At 49.7% G+C, this 24,988-nt stretch overlaps 1 protein-coding gene across 1 annotated transcript in view; it reads right to left on the minus strand.

Moving 5' to 3' along the window:
• The window catches only part of B3GNT9 (UDP-GlcNAc:betaGal beta-1,3-N-acetylglucosaminyltransferase 9), an 86,509-nt gene extending 62,868 nt beyond the window's left edge, over positions 1-23,641 (minus strand). The window contains exon 1 of the mRNA XM_063945425.1: positions 23,407-23,641. The gene's annotated coding sequence lies outside the window, so the exon portion shown is untranslated. The remainder of the gene's footprint in view (positions 1-23,406) is intronic.
• Positions 23,642-24,988: the final 1,347 nt, after the last annotated feature.

Raw genomic sequence — 24,988 nt, forward strand, 5'->3', positions numbered from 1 at the left:
GTAGGGCCTATTAGTGGGGGTAATTCTGAGTTGATCGCAGCAGGAACTTTGTTAGCAGTTGGGCAAAACCATGTGCACAGCAGGAGGGGCAGATATAACATGTGCAGAGAGAGATAGATTTGGGTGGGGTGTGTTCAATCTGCAATCTAAATTGCAGTGTAAAAATAAAGCAGCCAGTATTTACCCTGCACAGAAACAAAATAACCCACCCAAATCTAACTCTCTCTGCAAATGTTATATCTGCCTCCCCTGCAGTGCACATGGTTTTGCCCAATTGCTAAAAAATTTCCTGCTGCGATCAACTTGGAATTACCCCCCATGTGCACTGCAGGGGAGGCAGATATAACATGTGCAGAGAGAGTTAGATTTGGGTGGGTTATTTTGTTTCTGTGCAGGGTAAATACTGGCTGCTTTATTTTTACACTGCAATTTAGATTGCAGATTGAACACACCACACCCAAATCTAACTCTCTCTGCACATGTTATATCTGCCTCCCCTGCAGTGCACATGGTTTTGCCCAACTGCTAACAAAGTTCCTGCTGCGATCAACTCGGAATTACCCCCTTAGTGTGTCTTGAGGACCAAGGTTGGGAATCACTGATATAGATGTTTATGTACCGTTTGAGAACTTCGCATATACAGAATCTGAAACTGAATGCATTGTACTAAGCATACTGAGATTAACAGGATCCTGAGTTAACAATATTATTTATAACTAACTAGTTACCAGCCCGTTAAAATGACAAAACAACATAACCGTAATGTCAGTGCCATGGGCTGTGCATGCCCGAATGGAGCAAAACTTGAATTGCTGCGTCAGTAGCTGTCTAGTGGCTGCCGACGTGCAACACACTTGAATTCCCCCTGTAGAGGTGAGGGGCAGCGTTAGCCTTTTATTATATAGGATTTCCCTTGCAGGAAAGAATGCAGTAAATTAAGAAAATAGAAAAACAATCTAATAAAGTGCCTAATTCAGACCTGATTGCAGCAGCCAAATTGTTCTCTAATGGGTAACACCATATGCACTGCTGTGGGGGGGGGGGGGGGGGGGGGGGGGGGGGTCAGATATAACATGTGCAGAGAGAATTAGATTTGGGTGTGGTATGTTCAAACTGAAATCTAAATTGCAGTGTAAAAATAAAACAGCAAGTATTTACCCTGCACAGAAACAGTGGCAGAGAGGGGGGGGAGAGGATACAAATTACCTGGGCCCAGGTCTGATGGAGGGGCCTAGTGGGGGCCCAGGACCCGTCTCCCCCTTACCTGGAAGCAGCAGCTGCAGCTTTTCTTCTAAGCGTGCTGGGCTGCAGTGTGGCCAGGGAAGTGCTTTAAAAAAATCAGTATTTCTTTCTAAGGGTGCATGGCCATGCCTCCTGTGATTAGGCTATGCCCCCTGAAAAGTACCTAGGACCAGCCAGGCTCTCTACTACCCTGTTTGGGAGGCATGCCATGCCCCTGTGAGTGGGTGCTTCTCATGTTCTAGACATCCCCCCAAAGAAGTGTGGCTATGCCCCCAGCATGCTGAGGTCACCCCCCCTACAGGGGGGGCGTGGAGGCCCATGAAGTTGTTGTACTGGGGACCAGGATTTCTCTTGGCAGTCCTGCGCAGAAACAATATATCCCACCCAAATCTAACTTTCTCTGCACTTTATATCTGTCCCACCTGCAGCGCACATGGTTTTGCCCATTAGAGAAAGATTTTGCTGCTGAGATCAGGTCTGAATTAGGGCCAAAGGGGTCATTCCAAGTTGATCGCTAGCTGAAAATGTTCGCTGCGCAGCAATGATGCAAAAAAACTGCACTTCTGCAAATGCGTATGCGGCGCAATGCGCACGCACGACGTACTTTCACAACGGCCAAAGTAGTTTCATACAAGGTCTAGCGAAGTCGCACTGCTGGCTGCCGAGTGATTGACAGGAAGTGGGCGTTTCTGGGTGTCAAATGACCGTTTTCAGAGAGTGATTGAAAAAACGCAGGCGTGCCTGGAAAAACGCAAGCGTGGCTGGGTGAACGCAGGACGTGTTTGTGACGTCAAATCAGGAACTAAACAGTCTGAAGTGAACGCAAGCGCTGAGTAGGTCTGGAGCTACTCTGAAACTGCACAATTATTTTTTGTAGCCGCTGTGCGATCCTTTCGTTCGCACTTCTGCTAAGCTAAGATACACTCCCAGAGGGCGGCGGCTTAGCGTTTGCATGGCTGCTAAAAACAGCTAGCGAGCGATCAACTCGGAATGACCCCCAAAGTATGATCAGGCTCAGAGTATTGGAACACGGTGCCAGTTACACTGGTGTTTATTCAACCTCTAGCTTCTATAACATTGTTATTTTTTAATTGTAGATGGAAGTGTGCAGCAGATGTACAGATATACGGCTTCAAATTCTCTATGTCACGAATATAATGGTCATCTATTGGTAGGCTGACCATACTATCCCTTTTAACCGTGACAATCATGAATTACACAGGTTCTGTGGCTGGCTGACTTCAAGCATGCATGTCATTTGGTTTTAACTTAAGCAGCCACAAAACCTGTGTAATCCATGACCTGGTTTAAAGGGATGCTGTGGAAAGCCTATCTATTGGTACTTTTATCGAGTGCTTTGGACACTTCTCCAAAATGCTGCTATTGTAATAACAGGTAAGTAGTGTGTCGGTGGTATGGGTGATCGTACCTAAACTCTTCGGCTGGGATCGCCTGTCTCACCCGGATCTCACTGCTGGAACCAAAGGCAGAAGGATGGAGAATACCCTAGAGAATCACCCAGACTTAATGACGGTGACAATTAATTTATTAAGCAGGGAGAAGGGTGGTCACCGCTGCAACTTTAAATTTTAGTTAAGCAAAACAATTTACGATTCACAAGGCAAGGTATAATTAATTACATTAAATGCTAGACATCAATTAGCATGCATCAGCATGGATATATGACTATATAGGCAATACAGTTCACAAGCAAATATATTGACTTTAGGTGGCAAGCGTATTGATTAGGCATAACATAGAAATATTCAGCTCAGGTCATATAACACCATATAACATAACAGTATACCGTACCCTGGAAATAATGCAACAGCCTGTCTAAAGCTCAGTATCTACTTCACTGTAAATTGAGAATGTTATTCCGTGGTAATGAACTTAAGTGTCCACCAGGGGTGTATTTAGGGGTCCGAGTGCCCCTGGCAAAGTAAAAGACTGGTACCCCCCCACCATAATTGAAATAGGGACGGTACGTGTGTGGAAAAAAGGGGCGTGGCCACTCAATAGTACCCCAATTCAAATGACACCACAATAGTGTGCATTACTCACATTACACAGCACAGTAATGTACAGTACATTATTCACGTTATGCTACGTTATGCTACACAGTAGTACTCATGTGCAGATTCCATGTTTGGGCCCCCTCCTGTCTCATAGCCATCACCGCTGAGAGTCTACAGTGCATGCGCAGGACTCTGAAAAATGGCCACCGCGCCATTTTTTCGAAGTCCTATGCATGCGCTGTAGACTCTGGCAGAGTCTCTAGGGCTCAGTTCGCTAGCAGCAGTGGTGACGGCTACAGGAGAGGAGGGGTCCCACACACAGTCAGCGATGGATTCTGAAAAGGTAAGTATAGGAGAAATGGGTGCAGTGTGTGCAGTGTGGGGCCCCTGGACTCAGGAGCCAGTGTGCACAGCACACATTGCACCCATTATAGATACGCCACTGAGTACTACCCCTTATACACATTATGCTACACAGTAGTGCCCATATATCTGGGAAAGTGGGCATGGCCTAACAATTTTATATTATGATATCAAACTATAAATATATAATCACACCCCCTACACATGCACACACACAGTTAGCAGCCTTACACACAATGGTGGTCATTCCGAGTTGTTCGCTCGCTAGCTACTTTTAGCAGCAATGCAAACGCAAAGCCGCCACCCTCTGGGAGTGTATCTTAGCATAGCAGAATTGCTAACAAAAGATTAGCAATTCTGCTATTAAGTATTTCCTTGCAGTTTCTGAGTAGCTCCAGACCTACTCCTAGATTGCGATCACCTCAGTCCGTTTAGTTCCTGGTTTGACGTCACAAACATGCCCAGCGTCCGGCCAGCCACTCCCCCGTTTCTCCAGCCACTCCTGCGTTTTCTGCTGGCACGCCTGCGTTTTTTAGCACACTCCCGGAAAACGCTCAGTTACCACCCAGAAACACCCACTTCCTGTCAATCATTCTCCGATCAACAGAGCGACTGAAAAGCTTTGTTCGCCCGTGAGTAAAATAGCATAGTTTTGTGTGAATTTACTTAGCGCGTTCGCCTGCGGTGCATACGCATGCGCAGAACTGCCGGATTTTAGCCTATTAGCAATTCTGCTAAAAATAGCAGCGAGCGAACAACTCGGAATGACCCCAATACCCACAGTAGTTCTCCTTACACGTAATGTCCCAAGTATGTCAGATGCACATAATACCCCCCAGCATAGTGCCAGTTACACATAATGACCCCAGTAGTGCAGTGCCAGATACACATAATGCCTCCAAGTATAGTGCCAAATACACATATGCCCCCACAGTGCCAGATACACATAGTGTGCTCCCACAGTACCAGACACTCGTATGCCCCCACAGTGCCAGACACTCAAATGCCCACATAGTGCCAGATACACGTATGTCCCCACAGTGCCAGATACACGTATGCCCCCACAGTGCCAGATACACATATGCCCCCACAGTGCCAGACACACATATCCCCTATGTTGATTTTACTATTAAAGGCAGCACTTTTAGGTAGATTCACTTTTAGAGGCGGCAGCTATCCCCCCACCCCCATGTAGTTCCTCAACAGCAGGGATGCCCATTAATGATCAAAGAATGCAGCAACAGCCACTGTAATTGGCGCCGGGGTCCAGCACCATACCACAATACAGACAAGAAACTCTACATACTGTAAACTACACCTCCCAGCAGCCGCTGCTGCATGCTGTGATCCTTACTGGGCATCCATGCTGGTGGGGAACTACACAGAGGTGGGGGGATAGCTGCTGCCTCTAAAAGTGAATCTACAGTACCTACTGCCCGCGGGTGGCACCTCTGGATGGCGTCCAGGGCCGATTCTAGCCCTTGTGGCACCCCGGGTGAAAATAGGGGCGTGGCTTCATAAAGGGGCATGGTCAGTTATGCCCCCTGTAGAGTTGTGCCCCCGTTTGTGCCCCCAGTAGAGTTGTGCCCCCGTTTGTGCCCCCAGTAGAGTTGTGCCCCCGTTTGTGTCCCATGTAGAGTTGTTCCCCTGTTTGTGCCCCCAGTAGAGTTGTGCCCCCGTTTGTGCCCGATTGTGCCCCCAGTAGAGTTGTGCCCCCGTTTGTGCCCCCAGTAGAGTTGTGCTGCTTACAAAAAAAATAAAACAAAAATAAATGAATACTCACCATCCCCGCTCCTGATTCCCGACCGCTACTGACCTCTGTCTCTGGCCGCCGGCGCCACTCCTCCTCTGATCTATGGGAGAGACATCATGACGTCTCTCCCATAGCACAGCATAGACACTAGAGGTCAATTATGACCCCTAGCGTCTATGTGCCGGTCCCACAACACCGTGCAGTGCGCATCAGTGACAGCACAGCAACGGGGGGCACCACCAGTAGCAGATCTTGCCACGGCGGCGGCGCCCTCCGGGCAAAAATCCTGTGTGTTCATAGCAAGATCCGCTACTGATGGCGCAACTCCTCGACTGGCGCTCCTGGCGAGTGCCATCCTGGCCAATAAGAAGATACACCCCTGGTGTCCACCAGAAAGCGACTAAAACTTCCCTATTGCTCCTTTATATTATGCAATTGCTCCCTCTGAGTGAAATCTTTTTGTTCCCAGTGCTGTAGCACTGTCTTTTTAGAAGTAAAGGTCCATACACACTTGACGATGCACACATCGTTAACGACCGTCGTTAACGACTTCCCTTGAACTTCCCTTGAACAGCTGAGCAAACGACATGAGCATACACACTACCAACGACCAAAGACGAAAGACCAAAGACGAAAGACCAAAGACCATAGACCATTCATCGTTGAAGCATCCAAGCTGAACAGTTTATTAAAATAATGAGCTGGGAACAGGGCTGGTGAACAGTGGCTTGGTCGTTGGTCTTTCACACCATACACATTCAACGACGTCTCTGGTCGGTAACGACCATAGTGGAAATTGAGCATACATGCTCCACAGATAAGCGAGGGTCGTTAACGTCCCGCGGGGCCGCGCATCGGTGGTCGTCGGATGCATACACACTTGACGATATAATGAGCGACGTCGTTGATGAGGGCTGAAATGAACGACGTCGTTCATTTTATCGTCAAGTGTGTATGGGCCTTTAGAGTCAGCCTGTTCGACAAGTAGGGGTTAAATTGAGCCTGAACGGGGCGGAACTGCGTTCCGTCAGTTCCACTTGGAGACGGAACCCAGTTCCGCCTCTTCCGGCTCACCTAACCCGATGTGTGCCCGGCGCCGCAGGGAGATGCCGGGCGCCCGCTGAGATTGTGTTACCAGCGGGCGCCCGGCCCTCTCTCCACAGCGGAAGTCGGCGGCAGGAGCTCACTACTGAGTTCCGGCTCCTGGATCTGTCAGTGTGCGCTATGGGAGACGTTTCTCCCATAGTGCCGAGGAGCGGACGCCGGAAGGACTGCACTGCAGCGGTTGGACGTGGGAGCGGGGCTTGGTGAGTATTGTGTTTTTTTTTCATGTTTGAGTGTATTAGCTGCGCATCTACAAACTACAAGGGGGCTAACTACTGGGGCTAACTACAAAGGGGGCATTACTATTGGGGGGGCATTACTACTGGGGGCTAGCTACTGGGGGCAAACTACAAGGGGGCATTACTACTGGGGGCTAGCTACTAGGGGCAAACTACAGGGGGCATTACTACTGGGGGCATTACTACTGGGGGCATTACTACTCAGGGCAAACTACAAGGGGGCAAACTACAAGGGAGCATTATTACTGGGGGGCATTACTACTGGAGGCAAACTACAAGGGGGCTAACTACTGGGGCAAACTACAAGGGGGCCTTACTACTGGGGGGCAAACTACAAGGGGGCTAACTATTGGGGGCAAACTACAAGGGGGCATTGCTACTGGGGCCTAGCTACTAAGGGCAAACTACAAGGGGGCATTGCTACTGGGGGCTAGCTACTAGGGGCAAACTACAGGGGGGCATTACTACTGGGGGCATTACTACTGGGGGTTTTACTACAGGGGGCTAACTACATGGTAGCAAACTACAGGGGGGCATTACTACTGGGGGGCATTACTACAGGGGGCAAACTACTGGGGGCAAACTACATGGGGGCATTACTACTGGGGCATTACTACTGGGGGCATTACTACTGGGGGCAAACTACAAGAGGGCATTGCTACTGGGGGGATTACTACTGGGGGTGAACTACTAGGGGCAAACTACAAGGGGGCTAACTACTGGGGGCAAACTACAAGGGTGCCTTACTACTGGGGGCATTACTACTGGGGGCAAACTACAAGGGGGCTAACTATGGGGGCAAACTACAAGGGGGCATTACTACTGGGGGCATTACTACTGCAGGCTACCTACTGGGGGCAAACTACAAGGGGGCTAACTACTGGGGGCATTACTACTGGGGGGCATTACTACTGGGGGCTATCTACTGGGGAAACTACAAGGGGGCTAACTACTGGGGGCAAACTACAGGGGTCATTACTACTGGGGGCATTACTACTGGGGGCTAAACTACAGGGGGCTAAACTACAGGGGGCTAACTACATGGGGCAAACTACAGGGGGCATTACTACTGGGGGCATTACTACAGGGGGCTAAACTACAGGGGGCTAACTACATGGGGGCATAACTACAGGCGCTAAACTACTGGGTGCCTTACTATTGGGGGGCTAAACTACATGGGGCAAAAAACATGAGGGCTAAACTACAGGGAGACTAAACTACTAGGTTCATACCTACAGGGGCTAAACTACTGGGGGCATAACTACAGGGGCTAAACTACTGGGGGTATTACCACTGGGGGGCTAAACTAAAGGGTGGTAAACTACTGGGGGCATAACTACAGGTGGCTAAACGACTGGGGGCATTACCATTAAGGGCATTACTACTGGGGGCACTACTAATGAGGGCATTGTAAAGGGGGCACTTCATAAGGGGCACTACTACTGGGGGCATTGCATAAGGGGCACCACTACTATGGGCTCTATATAAGGGGCACTACCACTGTGGGCACTACGAGTACAGTGGACATTGCATATGGGGCACTACAACTGTGGGCATTGTATAAGGGGCGCTACTGCTGTGGCCATTATGTGTATTAGGGGTGCTACTAATGTGGGCTTTGTGTATAAGGGATAAAGTCAGTATACAGTATCTCCTTAAAAACCACTTAACTGACAAATATTCCCTTCAAAATCATTCATAACATTGTTTTTTACATTTTTTTTTATTTAAAATAGTTTTAAAAGTATTTTTTTTGCAATATTTAAATATTATACTATGCACATCTGCAGAACGAATCTCCTCGTCAAAAACTGGGGGACACATTGGGGCGACGCGGTTGCATGAGATCTGACCATGGCAGTTAAGTGGTTTTAAACTGTGAGTAAAGCCAGGAAAATAGTCTTTCAGCAGTTGCTTAACAGATGTGGGCAGTCCCACTTAAATCTCTCTCAGTAGCGGTAGCTCACTGGGCTTAATTCAGACCTGATTGGTGTTGTGTGTTTTCGCACAGCAGCTGATCAGGTCTGAACTGTGCATGCATCGGCGCTTGGCGGGAGTGGGCGGGCTGGCGGGGTTTGGCCGCCCTTTAGGGGGTGCGGTCCGGGCAAGTAGGCATGCCCAGACCGTTGTGGGGGGGGGGGGGGGCAGCGGCGTGACGTCACAGGCAGCTGCTGCAACCCTCACAGCGACGAGTAGCTCCCTGCCAGCATGCACGCTAGCAGGGAGCTACTTCTAAGGTACAAAAGTATCGCTGCTGTGTGATGCTTTGTACTTGTGTGTGTGTGGGGGGGGGGGCCTGACATGCGGGGCAGGATAGCCCTGGGCTGGGCGTCCCCCCGCATGTCTGTGTGACTGATCGTAGATGTGCTATATTTAGCACATCTACGATCAGGTCTGAATTAGGCCCATTATACCCTGAGCCCTGAACAAAGCAAGGCTTAAGCAGCTCATGAGTTGCACAATTGTAATCATGCGGTGCAGTTCCTCTGTGGGTACAGGGGTGTGTTAAAGCCAGTCAAGAAGCAGGTTAAGGGAACACCCGGTTTACTAAAGAGATAGTGAGCAGTGATAGGTGCAGAGTGAAGGGGTGGCACAGGTTATTACTTAAAACGGACACAATGATTCCGCACTGATCTGGCAGTTGTCAAAGTCTCATGGCACTACATTAGCTCAATCTGCCCCCAACTTATGTGTTAACAGGGCGCACAGTCCCTCCAGAACTATCACTGGCTAGGACAAGGGCATCAGTTCTGTCTACCCCGGTGGTACCATCCCTGGACTGTGTGGACGTGGTGCTATTTATCTGGTACTAGTCACTTTTCCTGCATTGGTGATACCGTGTGGGTGTAGGTCTCCCACAGCTTTCACTCTGTCTGCTGATCGCTGACTCCCCTCCTACAGCTCCCTGGTGGTCCTTTCTCGCAGCGCATCGCTCTGCGGTCACAGCCGCTGCTCCGGTCGCTGCGACGATTGGCACCTCAGGGCTCTTGGCACAAACCCCAAAACTTCCTAGGCTTCTTAGGAGTCAGCGGCTCTCTTCTCCAGCCCCGGCACTTCTCTCTCCGGCCTCTCAGGGTGTGCACGCCATGGCTCTCTTACAGCACAGAGCTCCTTATGCACTGCTCCATTGCCGCTCTTGGGCGGCAGCCATGCTCCTCCAAAAACCCTGGCACCTCACACACTCCAGCTCCAGCCATGTGCAGGAGCTATCCTCAGCCCTCCTCTAAACCAGGGCAAAATTCTATCTCCAGGGTAACATTTCATGTCTGGGATTCCCGCCCTCAGGGCACCCAATCAGCTGCAGGTCAGGAGTCCTGCAGCTTGCAACACTGTATAACCTGCAGCATCTTGGATGCTGGCTGTAAACTGCATTAACCCTTTCTTGGGCTGGTTGGTCAGCTATAATCAGTGGGGTGCCACATTATTAGCTATTCTAGGCATAGGTGTGCGCAGGGGGGTGCCTGGTGCGCACAGGCACCCCCTAATGTCTGGAACCCTGATCTCACATGCCTGATGCAGCGATCCCCTGATGCAGCGTCCCCTTTGCGCTGCACCCTGTCAGGACTGCATTACTGACCGGACGCCTGGGTTAATGAAAGGTGCCACTGCCACCGGCTTTCAAACTCCAGGCTCCACCTCCATGTACAAAAACAGCGTGATGTGACGTGATTATGTCATGCTGCTCGCAAGCCCACACGTCACACCCGCCACACGCCCACCTCTCTCCTTCAATGCTATGCCAATGCCAGCCACTGATGAGGATCAGCATGCAGCCAGCGTTCCTCTTGGGAAAACAAATTCAATACTGGCAGGCGGTCGGCAGCAACATTGACACGTCACTCGTTTTTTCAGCAGCAGCAATACTAGTCTGCGACTGTCAGTGCAGGGCCGAAACTAGGATTTTTGTCACCCGGGGCAAGGTAGTCATTTGACACCCCCCCCCCCCCCCGGCAAAAAAAATAATAATTCTTTTACAATAAATAAATAAAAATAATAATAATAAAAATTAAAATAAATAAATACATGAATAAAAATATTATATATATATATATATATATATATATATATATATATATCTCTTTCAGAACTTTTTTACCTGAAAAATTGCCTTTTCTAACATGAATTTCATATCCAGGAAAAAGTGTCCCCATTTTACACAGTACGACAGGCAAGTGTCCCCATTCCCCATTTTACACATTGCGGCAGACAGGTGACCCCATTTTACACATTGCGGCAGACAGGTGTCCCCATTTTACACATTGCGGCAGGAAAAAGTGTCCCCATTTTACACATTGCGGCAGACAGGTGACCCCATTTTACACATTGCGGCAGATAGGTGTCCCCATTTTACACATTGCGGCAGGAAAAAGTGTCCCCATTTTACACATTGCGGCAGGCACGTGTCCCCATTTTACACAGTACGCTGGCAAGTGTCCCCATTTTACACATTGCGGCAGGAAAAAGTGTCCCCATTTTACACATTGCGGCAGGAAAAAGTGTCACCATTTTACACATTGCGGCAGGAAAAAGTGTCCCCATTTTACACATTGCGGCAGGCACAGGTCCCCATTTTACACATTGCGGCAGGAAAAAGTGTCCCCATTTTACACATTGCGGCAGGCACAGGTCCCCATTTTACACATTGCGGCAGGAAAAAGTGTCCCCATTTTACACATTGCGGCAGGCACAGGTCCCCATTTTACACATTGCGGCAGGAAAAAGTGTCCCCATTTTACACATTGCGGCAGGCACAGGTCCCCATTTTACACAGCACGCTGGCAAGTGTCCCCATTTTACACATTGTGGCAGGAAAAAGTGTCCCCATTTTACACATTGCGGCAGGAAAAAGTGTCCCCATTTTACACATTGCGGCAGACAGGTGACCCCATTTTACACATTGCGGCAGATAGGTGTCCCCATTTTACACATTGCGGCAGGAAAAAGTGTCCCCATTTTACACATTGCGGCAGGCACGTGTCCCCATTTTACACAGTACGCTGGCAAGTGTCCCCATTTTACACATTGCGGCAGGAAAAAGTGTCCCCATTTTACACATTGCGGCAGGAAAAAGTGTCACCATTTTACACATTGCGGCAGGAAAAAGTGTCCCCATTTTACACATTGCGGCAGGCACAGGTCCCCATTTTACACATTGCGGCAGGAAAAAGTGTCCCCATTTTACACATTGCGGCAGGCACAGGTCCCCATTTTACACATTGCGGCAGGAAAAAGTGTCCCCATTTTACACATTGCGGCAGGCACAGGTCCCCATTTTACACATTGCGGCAGGAAAAAGTGTCCCCATTTTACACATTGCGGCAGGCACAGGTCCCCATTTTACACAGCACGCTGGCAAGTGTCCCCATTTTACACATTGTGGCAGGAAAAAGTGTCCCCATTTTACACATTGAGGCAGGCACAGGTCCCCATTTTACACAGTACGCTGGCAAGTGTCCCCATTTTACACATTGCGGCAGGCACAGGTCCCCATTTTACACAGTACGCTGGCAAGTGTCCCCATTTTACACATTGCGGCAGGCACAGGTCCCCATTTTACACAGTACGCTGGCAAGTGTCCCCATTTTACACATTGTGGCAGGAAAAAGTGTCCCCATTTTACACATTGAGGCAGGCACAGGTCCCCATTTTACACAGTACGCTGGCAAGTGTCCCCATTTTACACATTGTGGCAGGAAAAAGTGTCCCCATTTTACACATTGAGGCAGGCACAGGTCCCTATTTTACACATTGCGGCAGGCACAGGTCCCCATTTTACACATTGCGGCAGGACGGTGGTGGAGGGAGAGAGAGACGAGAGGAAGGGAGAGGGGCTGACTTACATTTGAAGCGGTTCTCGCCGCTCTTCAGCCGCCTCTCCCTCCTCGTCCGGTCTGTGCGGCTCCCCCTTCTCCCTCCTCCGGCGGGGTTTCGTGGAATGACGCGTTTGCGCCGTGACGTCACGACGCAATCGCGTCATTCCGCAAAACCCCGCCCCCCGAGCTGGGCACTCGGGAGAAGGGGGTTTCAACGTTATAAAAGTGCCGCGGCGGGTGTTAGGGGGTCTCGGCGCCCCCTCCAATCCGGCGCCCAGGTCGCCTGCCCCCCTAGCCCCCCCCTAGTTTCGGCCCTGGTCAGTGTCAGTGAGTGACTGACTTGTAAGTAAGCTGCTGCAGCTTGCAGGGGAAAGAGAGTGGGAGCCAGACCAGGCTGAGGAGGAGCAGTGTAATTGCAGTGAGTGCCATCAGGGGTATTTGTTTGGTGCACACCACAACATCTGACAATGTATCTTCTTTATTAGGATTGGTACAAGGGTGGATATTTTATATTGCGTTGACCGTCAATAGATGGTGCTAGACACGCCCAAAAGGCGGTGCTAGACACACCCCTCCGACAGTGCACCCTCTAATAAAATGTGCTGCGCACGCCTATGATTCTAGGATAAACCCATAATTCCCCTTTCAGACTGACAAAAATTTCCCGAGTTATTGCACATGAACGTGCATCAACCCGGGAATTTGCTCAGTGTGAAAGGGTCCTGAAAGAATATCCTGGGACGAGCGTCCCGGCATTTCATCCCAGGTCTCGACCAGGGTTGAATCCAGGATCATCCCGGGATGCAGTGTAGTGTGAATGGGCCCTACCCGGTATTCAGTACATGGGACTGTAAAAAGGCCTCTCATTGGAGCTTTCTTGGGCTCAGAAATGATGATGTCATCATCCAGAGCCCGGGGAAGCGTCCTGGAAGTGGAGGAGACAGGCAATATGGCTACCTGGACTGCTCAGGAGGTCAGAGAGCTGCTCAGCATAAGGGGGGAGAAGGAAATAGACAGATAACTGGCACAGTGAAGGATGCTATTATTTATAAAAACATTGCAAAGCTGCTTGAAGCCAGAGGAATGATCCGTACACAGCAAGTTGTTAATAAAATGAAGACTCTGAAAAAGCAGTTCTTGAAGGTGCATGACAACAACCATAAAAAGAGTGGGGCTGGCAGGATCGAATGGCAATACTATGATATCTGCGCAAATGCCTTTGGACACACAGCTATCTACAATCCGGTGAGTCTGTCTTCCAGTTCACAGTACACTGCTACAGAAGGCAGTCAAGATCCTGAAGATACACAGACAACCAGTGAAGTCTGCCCGCCATCACCGCTGTTAATTGAGGACACACCTGAGAACAGCGAACCTGAACATGACACATCCACTCACCTGTCCACGCATACATCTAGCCATGATGACAGCATAACTGACACCATTGATGAGGTCGTAGAAACTCAGTCCAGTGACAGTGGGAATGTGAAAAGTTCCGTCGCCGTCACCCCAACTTTGCAGAAAAACAGTATTATATTTTTCCAATTTTAAACACACATAGCACAGTATAGGGTTAAATATGAGCCAGTGTTAAAGGTGGGTGGCTGTATTCTCCATTGTTGCACTTCCCCAATTTTTTAACAACATATGGGGTAGTATGAATGGCCGGCAGTGGGGCGAGCGCAAATGAGCCCCTTGCGGGCTCGCTGCGCTCACCACAATGCGGGCAAGGTGGAGCGCCATGCAATTTTTTCTTCCTCCAGGGGGGTCGTGGACCCCCAAGAGGGAGAATAGTTGCCGGTATGCTGGGTGTTGGGATTCCAGCCCCGGTTGTCAGGCTCCAGAGCCTTACCTCCGGCGAGTGCTCCCGCGGGTTACCGCCCCACTGGTTGGTGCGGCTGCGGCGGCAGGGAGCTGCTGGTGGCGGGTCCACCTGGACGGATGTGCAGCTGCCAAGGGCCGGGGAACGAGGGTCTGGAGAGCCGGGCGCTGCGGCGGGGATCGATGTGGTAAGGTCCTCTATTGGTGACACAGTATAGCGTGTCAGAGATAGATGCTGACTAAAGCTGTGTGCTAACAGCTAAGTATGTCTCCTGTGCTGGGGGCAGCCATGTTGGAGACCACAGTATTACCAATGAAGTTCCCAATCTGTGTCCAGTCAATCCTGCGTGTTCTCCCCTTACAAAAGGGGGCTGGCTCAGAGGGAGAGTGCCAGTGCTTCAAGTTACCTCCTTGTGAAAGGTTCTCCAGCTCTGTGCTCCCAGGTTACTTCTGGTTCCCTGGTCCTGGTTGCTCTCATCCATCGGTTACCTAAACGCTGCTGCAGTCCTGCTGTCTAAGTCCGTTGCCACTCGTGGAAGCGCTCACGGGGTCCCAGGTCATAGAGGAGTTCCAGGTGCTAACGGTGGTTCCCGCAGACGTCTTCATTTCTTCAAAGTCCAAGTTCTTTAGCCTCGTTTTTCAATCACAAACCACAGTCTTCGTTTCTTCAAAGTCCAAGTTCTTCAGCCTCGTCTTTCAATCACAAACCACAGTCTTCGTTTCTTCAAAGTCCAAGTTCTTCAGCCTCGTCTTTCAATCACAAACCACAGTCTTCATTTCTTCAAAGTCCAAGTACTTCAGCCTCATCTCTTAATCATAAAACACAGTCTTCAGTTCTTCTTTACCGGAGTTTTTCAGCTTCACTCTTCAAGTCATTTAACCATAGACTCTAATTCTTCCAGTTTCTTCTATTTCTCCAATATTCGTGTACAGCCTGATTATTCATTAAAACTAAAGTTATCTTCCTACGGAGTCCTCCTTTTCTTTACGCCCTCCGGCCAACATTAACACTTAGTTTGGCTTCCACCCCATGAGGAGGAATTACATTCAGCCACCTCGTTTACTCTCCTCAGAGGTAGCTGTCCCTTCAGCCAAAACTCGGTTGTCGGAACCCCAACTTACGCCGAGTGTGACACCGGTATACTGAGCGCCGGGATTCCAACAGGTGGCATACTGAATGCCACCCGTGGTCACGATACTGGCCGTCATGATCCTGAACATCTGACCACGGGAGTTGAGTATGCAGTCAGTGAAAGGGTGTTAGGGTAGGGAGGGGGCAAGCTTAGGGTTAGGCTGTAGGGTTATCCACCACCCAGGGGGACTTAGAGTTATGTACTTACGTATGTACTTGGTGACAGGGTAGGGGGGGGGTAACATAATGACCAATTATGTTCAGGATTGCCACGCTCAGAATGCCTGCATTGAGAACCACGGGATATAGTTTTCACTGCTTTATATATAGAGCAATGTAACTTGTTGCAGAGTTAAGCTAGTGTGTAGGTGGGTTAATGCTATTTTTATGTACGCTCATTTTTTTAATCTTATCTTCACAGTTTTCAACGTTCCACTTAGAAGGAAGAAACTGAACAAAGCGGAGCAAGTAGCTAAAGCCATGACAAATGTCCTTGTTGAACAACTCGGAGAGATGGACACTGCTATGTCCACACAGGAGGATGCAAGGCTCGACAGGTTTATAGAGGCAGAGCGCCAAATGCAAGACACATTTATTGCCCAAGTCATGACAATGCAGGAACGCATGAATAGAGAGCAGCATGACCATCATTGGGAATTGCAACAAATGAACATGGCGTTCTTTGAACGTTTGATCAATACTTCAAGAGCACCAACCCAACACCACAGCTCACAATACCCTGAGAAGGGTTTTTCCACATTTAATCCTGGCCCATACTGTGCCCCAAGTACTGCAGCATCTAACGTACAAAGGGGGTCATTCCAAGTTGTTCGCTCGTTGCCGATTTTCGCAATGGAGCGATTAAGGCAAAAATGCGCATGCGCATGGTACGCAGTGCGCATGTGCTAAGTATTTTAGCACAAAACTTAGTAAATTTACTCATGTCCGAATGAAGAAATTTCATTGTTGAAGTGATCGGAGTGTGATTGACAGGAAGTGGGTGTTTCTGGGCGGTAACTGGACGTTTTCTGGGAGTGTGCGGAAAAACGCAGGCATGTCAGGGAAAAATGAGGGAGTGTCTGAAGAAACGGGGGAGTGGCTGGCCGAACGCTGGGCGTGTGTGTGACGTCAAACCAGGAACGAAACAGCCTGAGCTGATCGCAATCTGTGAGTAGGTCTGGAGCTACTCAGAAACTGCTAAGATTTTTCTATTCGCAATTCTGCTAAACTTTCGTTCGCTATTCTGCTAAACTAAGATACACTCCCAGAGGGCGGCGGCTTAGCGTGTGCAATGCTGCTAAAAGCAGCTAGCGAGCGAACAACTCAGAATGACCCCCAAAGTTCAGAGTTTAGTGCATACCGCAATTTAACTTGAACTTATGGGCACATTTATCAACGAGTGATACATTTCACTGTGAGTGATAAATTGCACCATCCAAACATCTCCCAGATGTTTTTTTTCTTCTTCTTACAGATGACAGTTAGGAGCTGGAACAAATTATCACTCACAGTGAAATTTATCACTTGTTGATAAATAACCACAGTGTTTATGCACAACTGTTTGTGCATTATGTTTAATTATAATGGTTTAAATGGTTTCTAATGTTTATTTTGTATAGTGTCTACAAACCTCCAAACACTTGTTTTTGTATTTTATGCAGTAATATACTGCAGGGATACTGTGTCTATACATTGGTATAATTGTACCTACAAGCCTACCAGTGTGCATTTTTTTTTGGAATTCAAAAGTTATGTGAAACTATATGCATAATGGGGGTCATTCCAAGTTGATCGCTTGCTAGCTGTTTTTAGCAGCCGTGCAAACGCTATGCCGCCTCCCACTGGGAATGTATTTTAGCTTAGCAGAAGTGCGAACGAAAGGATCGCATAGCGGCTACAAAAATGTTTTGTGCAGTTTCAGAATAGCTTCAGACCTACTCAGCGCTTTCGATAACTTCAGACTGTTCAGTTCCTGGTTTGACATCACAAACACGCCCTGCGTTCGGCCAGCCACGCCTGCGTTTTTTCACACACTCCCTGAAAATGGTCAGTTGACACCCAGTAACGCCTACTTCCTGTCAATCGCTCTGCGGTCAGAGGAGTTAGGTGTGAGGAATAATTGCCTATACCGCAAGTCGGGGAAACGGACGGGAGGTTTGAAAATCCCCGCCCGCCAATAATAGCAAGATGTAAATGCAGCGGACAGGGCCGGCTCCAGGCATGTTCGACTAGAGCGGCTGCGCGGGGCGCCACCCTTAATGGGCGCCGCGCGCTGGCGCCGCCATAGTCGTACCTGGAGCCGGCCCTGTACACTGCAGCTCTCCCCGCCGTCCCCGGCCTTTGACTGTGTGTGCACCGCGCAGCGCGCATGGAGCGCTCAAGCGGCCGGGAACAGACAGTCGGTGCCCTCAGACGGCAGCACTTCCCCTCCCAGCGCCGCCGCAGGTATTGTGGGGATCATCGGGCACTGTGTGGGGGCATATCTGTCACTGTGGGGTCATCTGCACTGTGGGAGCACTGGCACTGTGTAGGGGCACATCTGTCACTGTGGGGTCATATCTGCACTGTGGGGGCATATCTGTCACTGTGGGGGCACTGGCACTGTGTGGGGGCATATCTGTCACTGTGGGGTCATATCTGCACTGTGGGGGCATATCTGGCACTGTGAGGTCATCTGCACTGTGGGGGCACTGGCACTGTGTGGGGGCATATCTGTCACTGTGGGGTCATCTGCACTGTGGGGGCACTGGCACTGTGTGGGGGCATATCTGTCACTGTGGGGTCATAGTTGCACTGTGGGGGCATATCTGGCACTGTGGGGGCACCGGCACTGTGTGGGGGCATATCGGTCACTGTGGGGTCATATCTGCACTGTGGGGGCATTTATGTATCTGGCACTGTGGGGGCATTTATGTATCTGGCACTGTGGGGGCATTTATTTATCTGGCACTGTGAAGGCATTTATTTATCTTGCACTGGGGGCATTTATGTATCTGGCACTGTGGGGGCATATCTGCACTGTGGGGGCATATATTTATCTGGCACTGTGGGGGCATTTATGTATCTGGCACTGTGGGGGCATTTATGTATCTGGCACTGCTGGGGGGCATATCGGCACTGTGGGGGCATTTATTTATCTTGCACTGTGGGGGCATTTATGTATCTGGCACTTTGGGGCATTTATGTATCTAGCACTGTGGGGGCATTTATGTATCTGGCACTGTGGGGGCATTTATGTATCTGGCACTGCTGGGGGGCATATCGGCACTGTGGGGGCATTTATTTATCTTGCACTGTGGGGGCATTTATTTGGCACTGTGGGGGCATTTATGTATCTGGCACTGCTGGTGGGGCATGTCACGTGTAGCTGGCACTGCTGGAGGGCATGTCACGTGTATCTGGCACTGCTGGGGGGCATGTCACGCGTATCTGGCACTGCTGGGGGGCATGTCACGTGTTTCTGGCACTGCTGGGGGGCATGTCACGTGTAGCTGGCACGGCTGGGGGGCATGTCACGTGTAGCTGGCACGGCTGGGGAGCATATTATGTAGTGTTCCCGCTAGGCGTCTGCAGCTAGGCAATGTGTCTCAGTGCTCTGCCTGGCGCAATGTGTCTCAGTGCTCTGCCTGGCGCAATGTGTCTCAGTGCTCTGCCTGGCGCAATGTGTCTCAGTGCTCTGCCTGGCGCAATGTGTCTCAGTGCTCTGCATGGCGCAATGTGTCTCAGTGCTCTGCATGGCGCAATGTGTCTCAGTGCTCTGCCTCGCGCAATGTGTCTCAGTGCTCTGCCTCGCGCAATGTGTCTCAGTGCTCTGCCTCGCGCAATGTGTCTCAGTGCTCTGCCTCGCGCAATGTGTCTCAGTGCTCTGCCTCGCGCAATGTGTCTCAGTGCTCTGCCTGGCGCAATGTGTCTCAGTGCTCTGCCTGGCGCAATGTGTGTCAGTGCTCTTCCTGGGGCAATGTGTGTCAGTGCTCTGCCTGGCGCAATGTGTCTCAGTGCTCTGCCTGGCGCAATGTGTCTAACGTGCTCTGCCTGGCGCAAAGTGTCTAACGTACTCTGCCTGGCGCAAAGTGTGTAGGAGGTTCTACCTGGTGCAATGTATATTAGCTGCACTACTGTGTGATGTAATACGAATTGCCACTATTATGTGGCCACGCACCTTCCCCACGAAGCAACGGCCCTACATTTTTTATGCGCGCCTTCGGCGCGCACTGTCCATGCTCTAGCATGTTGGTAGGTGAGCACCAAGCATTACAGTATGTACAAAATTTCACCCTCCTAACTTAAAAATGTGCCCCCGCTGTGATCAGCACCCTGCCCTAAAAAGTGAGCACTATCATGTGTAGCTGACACTGCTGGGGGGCATATTGTGTGTAGCTGGCACTGCTGGGGGGCATGTCATGTGTAGCTGGCATGGCTGCGGGGAATGTCATGTGTAGCTGGCACTGCTGGGGGGCATGTCATGTGTAGCTGGCACTGCTGGGGGGCATGTCATGTGTAGCTGGCACTGCTGGGGGGCATGTCATGTGTAGCTGGCACTGCTGGGGGGGCATGTCATGTGTAGCTGGCACTGCTGGGGGGGCATGTCATGTGTAGCTGGCACTGCTGGGGGGGCATGTCATGTGTAGCTGGCACTGCTGGGGGGGCATGTCATGTTTAGCTGGCACTGCTGGGGGGGCATGTCATGTGTATCTGTCACTGCACATTATGTGTATCTGGCTCTGCACTACTGTAGACATTATGTGTATCTGGCACTATACTGGAGACATTATGTGTATCTGGCACTATACTGGAGACATTATGTGTATCTGGCACTGCACTACTGTAGACATTATGTGTAGCTGGCACTATACTGGAGAAATTATGTGTATCTGGCACTATACTGTAGACATTATGTGTATCTGGCACTGCACTACTGTAGACATTATGTGTATCTGGCACTATACTGTAGACATTATGTGTAGCTGGCACTATACTGGAGACATTATGTGTATCTGGCACTATACTGTAGACATTATGTGTAGCTGGCACTATACTGGAGAAATTATGTGTATCTGGCACTATACTGTAGACATTATGTGTATCTGGCACTATACTGGAGACATTATGTGTATCTGGCACTATACTGTAGACATTATGTGTATCTGGCACTATACTGGAGACATTATGTGTATCTGGCACTGCACTACTGTAGACATTATGTGTAGCTGGCACTATACTGGAGAAATTATGTTTAGCTGGCACTATACTGTAGACATTATGTGTATCTGGCACTGCACTACTGTAGACATTATGTGTATCTGGCACTATACTGTAGACATTATGTGTAGCTGACACTATACTGTAGACATTATGTGTAGCTGACACTATACTGTAGACATTATGTGTATCTGGCACTGCACTACTGTAGACATTATGTGTAGCTGGCACTATACTGTAGACATTATGTGTATCTGGCACCAGGGCCGGCGCTAGGGTGTCCGGCGCCCTCCTGCAAACAATAAATTTGCGCCCTCCCTCCCATATGGAATAAAGGGACAGTGCCCGCCAAAGGGGCGTGGTCTCATATGGAAGGGGCGTGGCCACATAATAGTATCCCCAATTCAAATTACGCCACACAGTATCACAATCGTATTCACATTATACCACACGTAGTGCCTGATTCATATTGCACCCGATAGTTGTGTACCTAATTCACCTTACGATACACAGTAGTGCTCCTTATACACAATACCCACAGTAGTGTCCCTTATACAAATAACACCCACAGTAGTAGTGCCACACTAAATGCCCACAATGACAGCGTGCCTAACACACAATGGCCCTCATTCCGAGTTGTTCGCTCGTTCTTTTTCATCGCATCGCAGTGAAAATCCGCTTAGTACGCATGCGCAAAGTTCGCACTGCGACTGCGCCAAGTAACTTTACTATGAAGAAAGTATTTTTACTCACGGCTTTTTCTTCGCTCCGGCGATCGTAATGTGATTGACAGGAAATGGGTGTTACTGGGCGGAAACACGGCGTTTCAGGGGCGTGTGGCTGAAAACGCTACCGTTTCCGGAAAAAACGCAGGAGTGGCCGGAGAAACGGTGGGAGTGCCTGGGCGAACGCTGGGTGTGTTTGTGACGTCAACCAGGAACGACAAGCACTGAACTGATCGCACAGGCAGAGTAAGTCTCGAGCTACTCTGAAACTGCTAAGTAGTTAGTAATCGCAATATTGCGAATACATCGGTCGCAATTTTAAGAAGCTAAGATTCACTCCCAGTAGGCGGCGGCTTAGCGTGTGTAACTCTGCTAAATTCGCCTTGCGACCGATCAACTCGGAATGAGGGCCAATGCTCACAGCAGTAGTGCCACACAGAACGCCCACAGCAGTAGTGCCACACAGAACGCCCACAGTAGTCGTGCCACACAGAATGCCCACAGTAGTTGTGCCACACAGAACGCCCACAGTAGTAGTGCCACACAGAACGCCCACAGTAGTCGTGCCACACCGAGCGCCCACAGTAGTCATGCCACACAGAACGCCCACAGTAGTCGTGCCACACCGAGAGCCCACAGTAGTCATGCCACACAGAACGCCTACAGTAGTTGTGCCACAAATAACGCTCACAGTAGTCGTGCCACAGAGCGCCCACAGTAGTTGTGCCACACAGAGCGCCCACAGCAGTAGTGCACCACAGAGCACCCACAGTAGACGTGCCACACATAATGCCCACAGCAGTAGTGATCCACAAAGCGCCCACAGTACTAGTGCCACATAGAATGCCGACAGAAGTAGTGCAACAATTAAAGAACCTTACACTTAAGTAAACCGGAGGGGAGATAGAGGTGGTGTGCGGTACATACCGCACACAGATCCGTGGAGAGTGCTGCCGGTGCCGCTGCCTAAAGTGCAGTGGGGAGGAGGGAGGGAGCCGGAGGGACCAAGCCGGAGCCGCGCTTCACGGTGCTGAGCTGGAGAGCACCGGCTCTGTGCGGGAGAGTGCTGCTGGCGCCGCTGCCTAAAGTGCAGTGGGGAGGAGGGCAGGCCCGAAACCAGGAGTTTTGTCACCCGGGGTAAGCCATTAACTTGTTGTGTGTGCATATATATATATAACTCCACAAGGGCAAAGGGGATAGCTACTGTAGGCATTTTCACACTTTTTACTTGTATTTTTTTATTTATTTGGGCTACAGATAAAGATAAAATAATACCTCTGTTATATCATCTGAGGTGGATCGCACCTGGGAGCCTGACACGGATGCTTCCCGGGTGCGACCCACCTCAGGCCCTTTTCCCACCGCAGATTCCAACTTGGCATATTGCCGGGTTGGTGACATTGCTGGTGACGCAGCGGAGGCGGCACTTGGAGATCACATGATCTCCAAGCGCTGCCTGTACATACACTGTGAACAGGAGCCGGGTTGCATCGACCCGGCTCCCAGTTTACACAGCACAGTTTGCCGGGTTGAACCCGTGTTCAACCCTGCAAGCTACCTGGAGTTGGTATACCAGGTCAATCGACCCGGATTATTCCAACTGGGCCCTTTTACACCAACCAGCAACATGGGTTATGCGTGCTCATGTCCAATAACCCGTGTTACTAGCTGGCGGTGTAAAAGGGGTATACAATAATTACTCATACATTGATACATACATGAAATCACACACCTATACAAATACATGCTGTCACACACCTAAAAACATACACGCACACATACATTCTCTCACATACATACATACATACATACATACATATAATCACACACCTGTATAAATACATATATAGTGACACATATACATACAGTGACATACCAGCACACATACAGCTATGTAGTCACACACCTATTCACATAGTTACACACAAGCAAACATTTATACACACATATAGCAGTCACACACACACATACAGTGCCCTTCCCTGAGTCACACTCACTGTTTTGGCCATGCTGCTGCTCACATCCCGTCCATTCTCCTATGCTGCTGGCAACTGGCAAGGCACTGTGTAGTACAGTGCCGTTTAGCCCCGCCCCCTTTTCAGACGTCGGGTAACTTCTTAGTTTACAGTGCACTGCCATGATTAATGGCAGTGGGGGGAAGAGGGGGGTGGTGAAAGGCTGGGGTAACTTGTCCCCTACCTCTGCCCCCTCAATCCTGTTCAACTGATCACTGCAAGATGAAACTGAAAGTAAACTACAGCTCCCGGCAGCAAGGGCTGCTGGGAGATGTAGTTTTTGTTCAGTTTCATCTCGATGCCGATGGCTGCTGCATAGGGAGGGGAGCGTTAGGGGGGATCGGCGCCCTCTCCTATCAGGCGCCTAGGTGACATGCCTCCCTAGCCACGGCCATGAGGAGTGGTGGAAACAGGAGGGAGGGAGCCGGAGCCGCACTTCACGTTGCCTGCGTCTGTCATACAGTGTGACAGATGCAGCAGCAACCAGGAGCCAGCAGCAACAGCAGAGCGGGGAGAGCGCCTCTGCCGACCTGCGCCTCCCTGCCTTGCAGGAGCTGCTGAGTGGTTAGCGCCGGCTCTGTCTGGCACTATACTGTAGACATTATGTGTATCTGGCACTATACTGGAGACATTGTGTGTATCTGGCACTATACTGGAGACGTGTATCTGGCACTGCACTACTGTAGACATTATGTGTATCTGACACTATACTGTAGACATTATGTGTATCTGGCACTATACTGTAGACATTATGTGTATCTGGCACTATACTGGAGACATTATGTGTATCTGGCACTATACTGGAGACATTGTGTGTATCTGGCACTATACTGGAGACATTGTGTGTATCTGGCACTATACTGGAGACATTATGTGTAGCTGGCACTATACTGTAGACATTATGTGTATCTGGCACAGCACTACTGTAGACATTATGTGTAGCTGGCACTATACTGTAGACATTATGTGTATCTGGCACTATACTGGAGACATTATGTGTATCTGGCACTATACTGGAGACATTATGTGTATCTGGCACTATACTGTAGACATTAAGTGTATCTGGCACTGCACTACTGTAGACATTATGTGTATCTGGCACTATACTGGAGACATTATGTGTATCTGGCACTATACTGTAGACATTAAGTGTATATGGCACTGCACTACTGTAGACATGTGTATCTGGCACTGCACTACTGTAGACATTATGTGTAGCTGGCACTATACTGTAGACATTATGTGTATCTGGCACTATACTGTAGACATTATGTGTATCTGGCACTATACTGGAGACATGTGTATCTGGCACTGCACTACTGTAGACATTATGTGTAGCTGGCACTATACTGTAGACATTATATGTATCTCGCACTATACTGGAGACATTGTGTGTAAGGAACACTACTGTGGCTGTTATGTGTAAGGCTGCTAATTGTGTGCGTAGAGGGGGTGTGAAAATATATTTATAGTGTGATAATACATGAGGCCATGCCCACTTTTCCAGGAGGCCACACCCACTTTTCCTGGAGCGCGCGCATAGGGTTTTTTTTTTGGGGGGGGG

This window comes from Pseudophryne corroboree, chromosome 11 (assembly GCF_028390025.1).
Source record: "Pseudophryne corroboree isolate aPseCor3 chromosome 11, aPseCor3.hap2, whole genome shotgun sequence".
NCBI classification, from domain to species: Eukaryota; Metazoa; Chordata; class Amphibia; order Anura; family Myobatrachidae; genus Pseudophryne; species Pseudophryne corroboree.